We start from the raw sequence: 10,550 nt of genomic DNA, 5'->3' as shown, positions 1-10,550 counted from the left end.
CTCTAATCTTGCCTGCATAATTTTGACTCTTAACCCTGTCTTCCACTTTGGAGACAGTCTCACCTCTAAATTCTCTGCAAATTTACTAAACACGGTGTTGCAGTTTCCTAGTTTTAGTGGAAATTTTTAACAGGTGAAACCATGTGCATTCTACTGCAAAATCCAACTTGGTCTAAAATTTTTTTAGCAATTAAAAACTTGATATACACTATGTATTGTTGTACTTCTGCTTGTGTGTACTCTTTATAGCAATTTCATCTTGATTACACTTCAATTGCCTACTATGACTTCATCATGCAAGAGAGAAGACCCTTACAGTAATCAAACTGTATACCATCTATTTACTCTGTCTTGCCTTGTGGTAGAATGAGGAAGTTCATTCTGAACTCCTGTTTGTTCTCACCTTTTTCCTCACTACCATTCAAGTGTTTGGAAATAAATTTATCATTAGTGTTTCAGTTTATTTCCCACTTTGAATGAAGCAGTATATTTATTTTTTTAACCAGAGCACCACTCAATTTCTCAGGAACAGCTGCGGCTATATGTGAAAAAAGTTCAGATGATTGTTTCAGTAAGAATCTCACAGATCCTTCCATTGGAATCATAACAATCCAAAGCTGAAATTCTTTCATCTCTGCCAATTTGAAAACATCTAGCTCACTGAAGTATTTTCATGCTGCCTGGTACAAATACTGGCTTGGCAACATGCTTACATCAACTTTGTTAGAGAATGCTAATCCAAAAATATTAAACCTTTAAATTTTATCTGCACTATATATTATTCATTCTTCCTTTCTACACTGTAGCAGAGCAGCCGTTCCCTGCCCAGTCTTACAGTGTTGATGTGCACGTATGCTTCTTGTTCCTCTTGATGCATCTGCCCCATTTTTTACCTCATTCCCTCATATGTGCTTATATAGCTGAACCTAGTTTGTGCCTTCTGTATGTTTTGCTTGCACTTGATGCCAGTGAAACCCATCATTAAGCTAAGAGTTTCGTTCCTACATTCTTTATCTCTACTTTGTGTCCTTAGTATCACTTTTATTTTACAGTTCTCTTAAACCTTGTTCTTCTTTGGCTAGTCTTCCTCATTTCTGCATTTTTTAAAGTCTGCTCATTTCAGTTTGTGTTGCTTCATTTATTTTTGAAAGTGATCAGCTCTCATGTCAGGATGACTGGGATCCAGTTTACTTGGCTTTCTCAGCCTGCTCAGACTGATTGGTTAGAATCCAAATTTAAAGGCTCTTTCATGATCTTCGTACTTTGCTGTCTGTACCAAAACGTTATTACTACCTCATTCCAAGAACTTGCTGAACCTCTCACCTTCTGACTGTACCTTCTCCAAACTCACACCAAATTTCTGCAGAATTTAGTTGAAGTTATCTCTGTTAGCCACAGAACGTATTTTTCCAGTGGAAACCCAAATAAAGGTAACTATGCATTCCACTATCTAAATAGCACCACTGCAACCATGCAGTTTGTTTGGAGGGTACAAGTAGAAATATTCTTCCCAATGTTCAAAACAACTTTTGCTTGTTACACACTAGCAGCCCTTCAAACCTGATAGTAAGGGGGCATAAATAAGAGATCTTTTGCAGCAGCTGAAAGCCATAGAGGGTTTTGGACATACTTCCTTCCTGCAACATTTTTGATACTAAACGAAGAATCCAGCACAAAAACAAACCCCCTAGATCTTGGTACATATTTTGGCCTTTGTGTATATCATAACCTTGGCAACAGCAGCATAAGACACAAAATAAGATACATTGGACATTAATTTGTCTGATCTGTATACCTTAATAATGGCTTAGGAAACTAGACCGGTTGGTTTTCCTAACAGCTGGAATATGCCTTACTTTGTAATTTATATGATGCAAATAATGAGATCATAGGCCCCATGATTATTTTCTTAACTATACATTTTATTTTATTAAGTAAGGCATGACTTTAACCTGGGTTCTGAAAGAGTAAGGAGTGAGAAAACTCTCTAACTAAATGTACTCTTATGTCTAATGTACTCTGAGTGTTCCCTGAATCTTTAGCGGATGATTGAAAAGCTTCTTTTTATATTATAATATAAGCTATTTTATCTAGTCTTCTTTTTCTCTAGAAGGATCTGTGTAACAGAAAGGATAAGGCCTCTTACAAATTGTGGGAACACATAAAATATACAGTACGCTTCCTGTTATAGAAGGTTATTTATTAGTATAAATAGTTGTGCAATATTTGGCAAATGATCAAAACTAGTTTCTCCTTATGTGTTTACACATGTTTATGTTTTAAATTAAAAGCAAGGCCCATTTTCAAGTGACATTTGTCATACAAAGTAAAAAGTTTTTCTCATGCTGCATGTGATTGTACTTTGTGCTTGACAGGATAAGCTCCAAGTGTTGGGTACGAAGTTTGTCATGAAGTCATGAAGTTCTTGTGAGAATTAGACTTACCATCTAGGAATTCTTCTTCCTTCTTCTTTTCTTTTTTTTTTTTTTTTTTTCCCCTATATGTTTACTTAACATTCTGCCTGATGCCGTACTTAATCAGCTACACTGAGAGAAAATTCTTTTTATTTCATTCCATATTCTGCTGCTCTTTAACCCATTTTAATGTTCTTTCCCATAACCTTTGAGTGGTAAAATGGTCACAAACAAGAATAGAAGAGCTCACATTTCTCTAGTGAATGCTTCAGAACTGTGCTAAGGCATAAATTTAGCAGAAGTTTTGTGCACACACTGTCTTCTGAAAAAAAAAATAGCTTGGAGTGCTACTGAAATACAGTTTCAGTGTTAAAAAAATTCCTGAGAACCATATGCAAAATGTTTTCTTTCCAGTACAAGTTCAAAATGTGTTATACAGTCCTGTTTATTAATTGTCTTTGCTTCATAAGAGTTTTAGACAGGTTTTGAGAGAAAACTGGATCAGTTCATAATAGCAGTTTTTGAGTTATTAATACACATTCACCATTAAATGTGTATCAGAACCCACACAACACTTAACATGTTGCATTGGAAAAATGCGCTTGGGTCATGTTTCATGCTATAAATAGACAGACACGCATATACTTTATCATTTCCAAGAAAAACACTTCATATTCTTTTCATATCTCAGATTCAGTAATCTTTTTACTGAGTTGCAGACTGCCCTTGAACTTTTCATGATTATTGAATTTAAATAAAAAATATTGGTAACTGTAGGTTTATTTCTTGTTTCTTTTAGCTAAGTGCTTTAATAACTATGAATGGTCCTGACTCAAATTCAATGAGTGAATCTGCTGCAGTTCAGGAAAACCACCATTTGCTATATGAAGAGAGACCCTCTGCATATTTTAGGACTGTAGTTTCATCTGAGTCATCGATAATTAGAAAAAGAGTGAGTAAAAAAAACAGTCTTTTTAGAACAACAACTTGTGTTTCAGCCCTTGAGTACCTTGATAAGGAGCACATTTTGCTTCCTGTTCTAAATTACTCTAGAGGCAAAAAAGGGTTTTTTTTTCTTACAAGGTACCTACAACATTAAGTAGAGTTTTTGTAGGCAAGCATTATCAGAGATGGTGTAAAAAATATTTAACAAACTGAGGCAGATGCTGCAAAAAAGTAACATGGAAAGCTAGATATTATGCCACATTCTTTAAAAAAAGACTTTTGAATAAATAGCAAATACCATCAAATCACAAAATGGCCAGTGCTGGAAGGGATATTAAACCCCCCTGCCATGCACAGGGACACTTAGCACTAGATCAGGTTGCTCAAGGCCACATCCAATCTGGCCTTGAACACTTCCAGAGAGAGAGCAGCCACAATTTCCTTGGGCACCCTGTCCCAGTGTCACCATCCTCAAATTAAGGAATTTGTTCCTAATGTCTAACCTAAATCTCCCCTGAAGTTTTAAGCCATTGTCCCTTGTCCTCTCACTACACGTCCTGCAAAAAGATGTACCCCAGCTTTCTTGTAGGCCCCCTTCAGGTATTGGAAAGCTGCTAAAATGTCACCTTAGAGCCTCCACTTCTGAAGGTTGAACAACCCCAGCTTCCTTAGCCTGTCTTCACAGGAGGTACTCCAGCCCTTTTTGTGGCTCTCCTCTGGACACACTCAAGGAGCTCTATGTCCTTCTTGTGTTGGGACTCCAGAACTGGACACAGTGCTCCAGGTTGGGTTTCACAAGAGCAGAGCAGGGGGGAAAACCACCTTCTTTGGCCATCTGTCTATGCTTCTTTTGATGCAGCCCAGGACAGAGTTGGCTTTGTGGGCTGCAGGCGCACATTAACAGCTCAGGTTAAGCTTCTGGTCCACCACCATCCTCAAGTCACAACACAGTTTGGTGTCATCAGCAAACTTGCTGAGGGTGCATTTGATTCTACTGTCTATGTCACCAACAAAGATGTTAAGCAGCACTGGTCTGAGTACTGACCCTTGAGGAACCCCACTCGTCACACATCTCCATTTGGTCATTGAGCCAGTGATGACAACTCTTTGGGTGCAACCATCCAATGCGTGGTCCATCCATTGAATCCTTACTGTTCCTGTTTAAAGATCAGAGTATCGCATGGGATGCTGCGTAATGCTTTGCACACATCCAAGCAGGTGATGTCTGTTGCTCTGCCTTTGTCCACTGAGGTTGTGACTACATGGTAAAAGACCACAAGATTAGTCAGGCGAGACTTGTCTTTGGTGAGGCCATGTTGGCTGTCATCAGTTACCCCTTTGTTATTTGCATGCCTCAGTAGAGCCTTCAAGAAGGGTCAGCTTGCCAGGGTCAAACCACATTTACATGACAAAGAATACATTGTTGCTTGTTTGCTATTTTACTGTCTCCTCATTGGCAACACACCTATTTTACAGCACAAGAAGATTCTCCTATAATAAAATTAATACCTTGTTGAAGGTAATACCTTGTTGAAAGCTGGGTCCTGTTTCTTTCATCTGATGTAAATATTGAGTAATATAATGCTGTCAGAGTATTTTTGCCAAACTAAATCCACAGTAAGGTAGTAGAGTTGACATTACCTCATTACACAGGAGTCAGAAAAAAATTAAATGGAAAACATTCTGGCTATACAAGAACACACCATAATATTCGAATTGGTATTGAGAGATATAGTCTGGAGGGCAGGAGTAAAAGTAAACAAGAGGCCAAGTTTCTTTAGGCTAACCTCTAAGTATTTTTGAGTTTTGAATCTAATTTGGTTTAGTCATTTATGCTTAGATACTTGTAGGTACTTTTTGAGGACATGCAGATGGACAGAATGAATATGCAGAATGAACATGCAGAAAGAAATATTTCAAACAGAGCAAGGATGCTAAAGTCAAAAGAAGTGGCCTTGCCTAATTTGAGTTTTTAGTCAAGGGTTGCTCATGAGATGGAACTAATAACCCTGTGATTTCCTTAGTTTAGGGAATAGCTTCAGCAGTTAATGAAAAAATTGAGCATCTGGAATCAGAACCAGTTGAGGAGAATGGGAAAATGAAACAGCTTCAACTAAATTGCTACTGGTTCTAGGGCAAGATTTCAAAAATCTGCCCAAGGAAATCAGGAGGAGGGCAAAAACATCTTCTTCAACAATTTGAAGACATGCAACAATCACTGTTGAGCTGCAGCACTCTTATTTTAGGCCTTTGTTACCCTGATACCCTTCTATGCCCTTTTAGAAAAAAAGCCACATGATAAAGACCTGGTGCAGAGACAGGAGATTCTAGAATGGAGATTCTGGACTGTCTGTAATCTTTTGAGGCCACACATGAACAGAAAGAGGGTACCTTTCTTAAAGAATATTATCACCTTAATTTTATGTGAGCAGGATTATCAGAAGAAAAACTTCAACAGGTACTGCAGACTGACATGAAAACAGACTAGTGAGCAAAAGGATCAGATTAGCAAGTGTTTTGTGAACAGACTGTAACAGATAGTGACAAACACTCAGTGGATAAGGCTGGATGGACAGTTGTACTCAAAGAGTTGTAGTCAGTGGCTCAGTGTCCAAATACAGACCAGTGGTGAGTGACTTTTCTCAAGGGCTGGTACTGGGACCAGTGCTGTTTAATGATTTTGTCAGTGACATGGAGAGTGGGATTGATAGCACCCTCGGCAAGTTCACTGATGACACCAAGCTCTGTGGTAGAGTTAAACCACTGGAGGGAAGGTTGGCCAACCAGAGGGATCCTGACAGGCTGGAGAGGTGGACCCATGCCAACCTCATGAAGTTCAGTAAGGCCAAGTGCAAAGTCCTGCACCTGGGTTGGGGCAATTCCAAGAACAAATATGGGCTTGGCAGAGAATGGATTGAAAACAGCCCTGAGAGGAAGGGCTTGGGGGTGATGGTCGATGAAAAGCTCAACATGAGCCATCAATGTACATTTGCAGCTTGAGAAAGCCAGCCATATCATGGGATGAATCAAAAGAAGTGTGACCAGCAGGTCAAGCGAGGTGATCCCCTCTGAGACCCCACCTGGAGTACTGTCTCCAGTTCTGGAGTCCCCACCATAAGATGGACAAGGATATGTTGGAGCAATCTCTCCAGAGGAGAGCTGAAAAGATCAATAGAGGGCTGGAGCACTCTCTGTGAAGACAGACTGACAGAGTTGAGGGTTTTTAGCATGGAGAAAAGAGACGGTTCCAGGGAGATCTTATAGTAGTTTTCCAATGTCTGAAGGGGGCCTACAAGAAAGCTGAGGAAGGACATTTTATAAGGGTATGTAGCAACAGGACAAAGGGTACTGGAAGAGGGTACATTCAGGCTAGACATTAGGAAGAAATTCTTTACTGTGAGGATGGTAAGGAACTGGAACAGGTTGGCTACAGACATTGTGGCTGCCCTCTCCCTGGAAGGAAGGAGGGGGGGGGGGGGTTTGAGACGGGTTGGATGGAGCTTTGAGCAGCCTGGTCTAGTAGAAGGTGTCCCAGCCATTGACAGGGAGGTTTGAACTAGATGATCCTTTTTCCACCCCTAACCATTCTACACTATGATTCTATGAAAATCCAGATGAGTTCATCATGTTCTACCCATATTTACCTTAATCTTGTGGCTCATTGTAGAACAGAGTATTGGGATATTAGGGGGGAAAAAAATTGCTTACAGTTAATGCAGGCCATGGTGGCACAGTAAATATCTGCACTTTTACTTTATGCTGCAATAAGTAAATAAATATACATTCAACTTTTAGCTGCAGAAAAAAATATGAAGGGGACATTTCCAGAAAGATTTTCAATAAGAGTTTCAGAGTATAACCATGTTTGATTTATCTCCAAGGAGTGATATATCCCTGTTGAGCAAGGCACAAGGAGTGGAATATGGAGTAGGACTGTCAGTAACAGTGCAGTCTTCATATTTGCTCTAATCAGCTGGGAAACTTGCAGCTGAGCATCACTTAAGCCTTCTCATTGGTGATTATGGTGACTGACTTGAGAAAAATTATAGGAAAGAGTTGTTTGTTTGTTTGTTTGTTTGATACAGTCAGCTTTCTTGAAGTAATTCTATAGTTGGGAATAGAGTTTTTTAACCAGTGTATTGGGTTTACATGGCAAGGATTTTGGTATCAAGGGGGTAGCCTCTGGAAGAAGAAGCTGTCCCTCTTGGACACAGTGAAATCCATCCAAATCCAAATGTGTGGCTGCCCATAGCTGAGATACATGTAAGAAGTGCTAAAAAAAAAATGTGCAGCAACTACAAGAGAGAAGAATGTGAAAAAAGTTGAAAAGGAATTCCAGCCACTCCAACCAGTAGTTCAGTTTCATCTGGGGCCACACTTATAGGACACTTGAGGACCCTACAATGATTCTATGAAAATCCAGCAGGGAGAAGCCACTTCCCCCATTGTAGAACAACTTCACGGCTCTGTGGGCTGAAAAGACCTATCTCATCAAAAGGGATGCTGGAGCTCAGTAAGGCACTCTGATCTAACAACTAGGGCAACTATGAAAATGTGACAGGTGATATAGTAGCAGGAAAATCCGTCCTGAGAGGTATGGAGGCACCGTTTGCCAACCTGACACTTTCTATAGCAGTGTGCTTCTTGCTGGGGGCTCGTATCAGGGATGTCACCAAGAGACTACTGAGCCTCATAGAGTCCACTGGCTGTTAATCACTTGCTGCAGTTTCATGTGTGCACTGGTGATACAACCAGAAGGAGTCTGAGGAGTATCAAGAGGATTACAGAGCCTTGAGAGCAGTGCTGAACAACTGTGGAGCACAAGAAGTTTTTTTCATCAATCCTCCAGTCTGACGGGAAAGGACTTGAAGGGACCAATCCTACCTTTCGCCAGTAGAGCCAACAAAGTTGCTGAAGGGCTGGTGTCACACCAGGGGTTTCACTACTTAGACCATGGGACGTGCTTTGAGAAATCTGTATGATGATCCCATCTGTCAGAGAAAAGGAAGAGCATCTATGGCCATATGTTTACCAAGCTGATGAAGAGGAAAGTCAAGTTGCTGGGGAAGGGAAACCTGAGTCCATCCCACTTCAACCAGTTTGATGCAAGTCCCAATAATAGGTACCCAGACCCTGGAGAATGATCACATCAGCATGAGAGCATCTGAATTTTAGCACAAAGGAATTGCAGCCACTCCAACGGGTGAGTCAGCTTAGTAGCCAACAAGGACAGGTGCTATGATGGACCTTGTTCTTGTCACCACCAAGGAGGGGGTGCTGGGGAATGTGAAGCTTAAGTGGAGAGGTGGTTGGCTTCAGTGTGGAGTTCAAGATCCTTAGGGCGATGAGGAGGATGAACACAGCAGGCTCACTGCCCTGAACTTCAAGAAATGAGACTTTGTCATGTTTGGGGACCTGCTTCGTTGAGTACCATGGGATAAAAGCCTGGAGGATGGATGGGCCCAAGCAAGCTGGCTATTCATATTCAAGGACCACCTCCTCCCAGCTCAGGAGCAGTGCATCCCAGAGAAGAGGAAAGCAGGCAAAAATGCCAGAAATCCTGCACAGGCGAACAAGAGCTCCTGGACAAACTCAGACATAAAAGGGAAACCTACAGAGGGTGGAAGTTGGGACATGTAGCCTGGGAGGAATAATACCAAGGAATTGCCTGAGCAGCCTCATATCAGGTTAGGAAAGCTGAAGCTCTGAATTATGTAAATGTAAATACCTTTATACCTACTGGCAAGCTGAAGATGGACTTCTTACAAGAGCATGTGGCAATGGGATCAGGAGGAATGTTTTCAAAGTCAAAGAAGGTATATTTAGATGGGATAGTAGGAAGAAATTATTTTCTGTGAGGCTGGTACCCCTTCCCTGGAAGTGTTCAAGGCTAGATGGATGGGGCTTTGAGCAACCTGGTGAAGTGGGAGGTGTCCCTGATGGTGGGAGGGAGGTTAGAACTAGGTGATTTTTAAGTTCCCTTCCAACCCAAACCATTCTATAATGCTGTGAAAATGGCTCCCAGGCTTTTCTTACTGTACAATGTTGCCCAATTTTTACTGTCTCCTGTCCATTTCCTCTGTCAAGCAAATGAACCTTATACTTCCACTCTTAAGCTTTTGCTCATAATTCAGTGAGTCATTTTAGAGCTATCACTGAATAAATAATAGAAAGCTGCCTTCTATTGCAAGTGAACAAGTACTCTAAGACTCCAGTAATATGACTTATCACTATGAGTCACATGGGAGTCAGCCTTAGAGATAGCATACTGTTCCTTCTGTCCCAGGAGACCAGGACAAGAGTACTGTCTAAATATCTCTTTTTAGGGTAGTGACAGACATAGGACATCAACCACCTCTCTAGGATGTCTGGTCCAGTGTCTCATCACCCCTCTCCATAAAACAAAAAAGGTTATCTAACATCAAGTCTGAACTTCCCTTGACACTTCTTTGAACCATCCCCATGTGCCCTGTCACTGGGTGGGCAGGAAAAGGGACCAGCACCTCCCTCACCACTTCACTTTCTTAAGAAGCTGTAGAGATCAATGAGGCCACTGTTTCACCTCCTCAGTCAGTGCCATGAATAAACTGTAAAGATTATGGCTTGATAATGTTTCTGATTTTGAGTGAGTCTCTTCTTGTACACGTAAGAAGTCTGATTCATTAAGGAAATTAGAATACAACACCAAGTTAAAAGACTTAGGATCTGGCTTAACGTTCTTAACTTTTAATTTGGGAGTGCAATGGAACAGTATGTGCTACTTATTCTTATGCAACACCAAAAATTGTTTTGCTGAATTTAGTTATGAAGCTTGTGTTGTGCAATAAGCTGTAAGACTATTTTTAAAGTAATATGGGATTAATAAAGGCCATATTAAGGATTCTTTTTGTGTTCTCTGCTACATTCATTGTATACTACCTATTTTCATCAGTGTATTTATGTACTAGCAAGTAGAAAGGATTTCTACTACATTCAGAAATGTGTTGATGGTGCAATTTTATATTTTTGTTAAGTTCTACAAATAATGTTTTTAGTTTCATAAATGTCTCATCGGAACATAAAGGCTTTAATGAAAACATCCAAAACACTAGATTATTAATCAGGAACAGCCAGTTACCTGTCTCCTATTCATGAATAAGGGGATATTTAGCTGTGCTTAATAATAATATCGATAAAATTTAAATATATCCC

The sequence above is a fragment of the Calypte anna genome, chromosome Z, assembly GCF_003957555.1.
Source record: "Calypte anna isolate BGI_N300 chromosome Z, bCalAnn1_v1.p, whole genome shotgun sequence".
In the NCBI taxonomy this organism is placed as follows: Eukaryota; Metazoa; Chordata; class Aves; order Apodiformes; family Trochilidae; genus Calypte; species Calypte anna.
The sequence above is the reverse complement of the archived record's forward strand: the minus strand, read 5'-3'. Positions refer to the sequence as shown.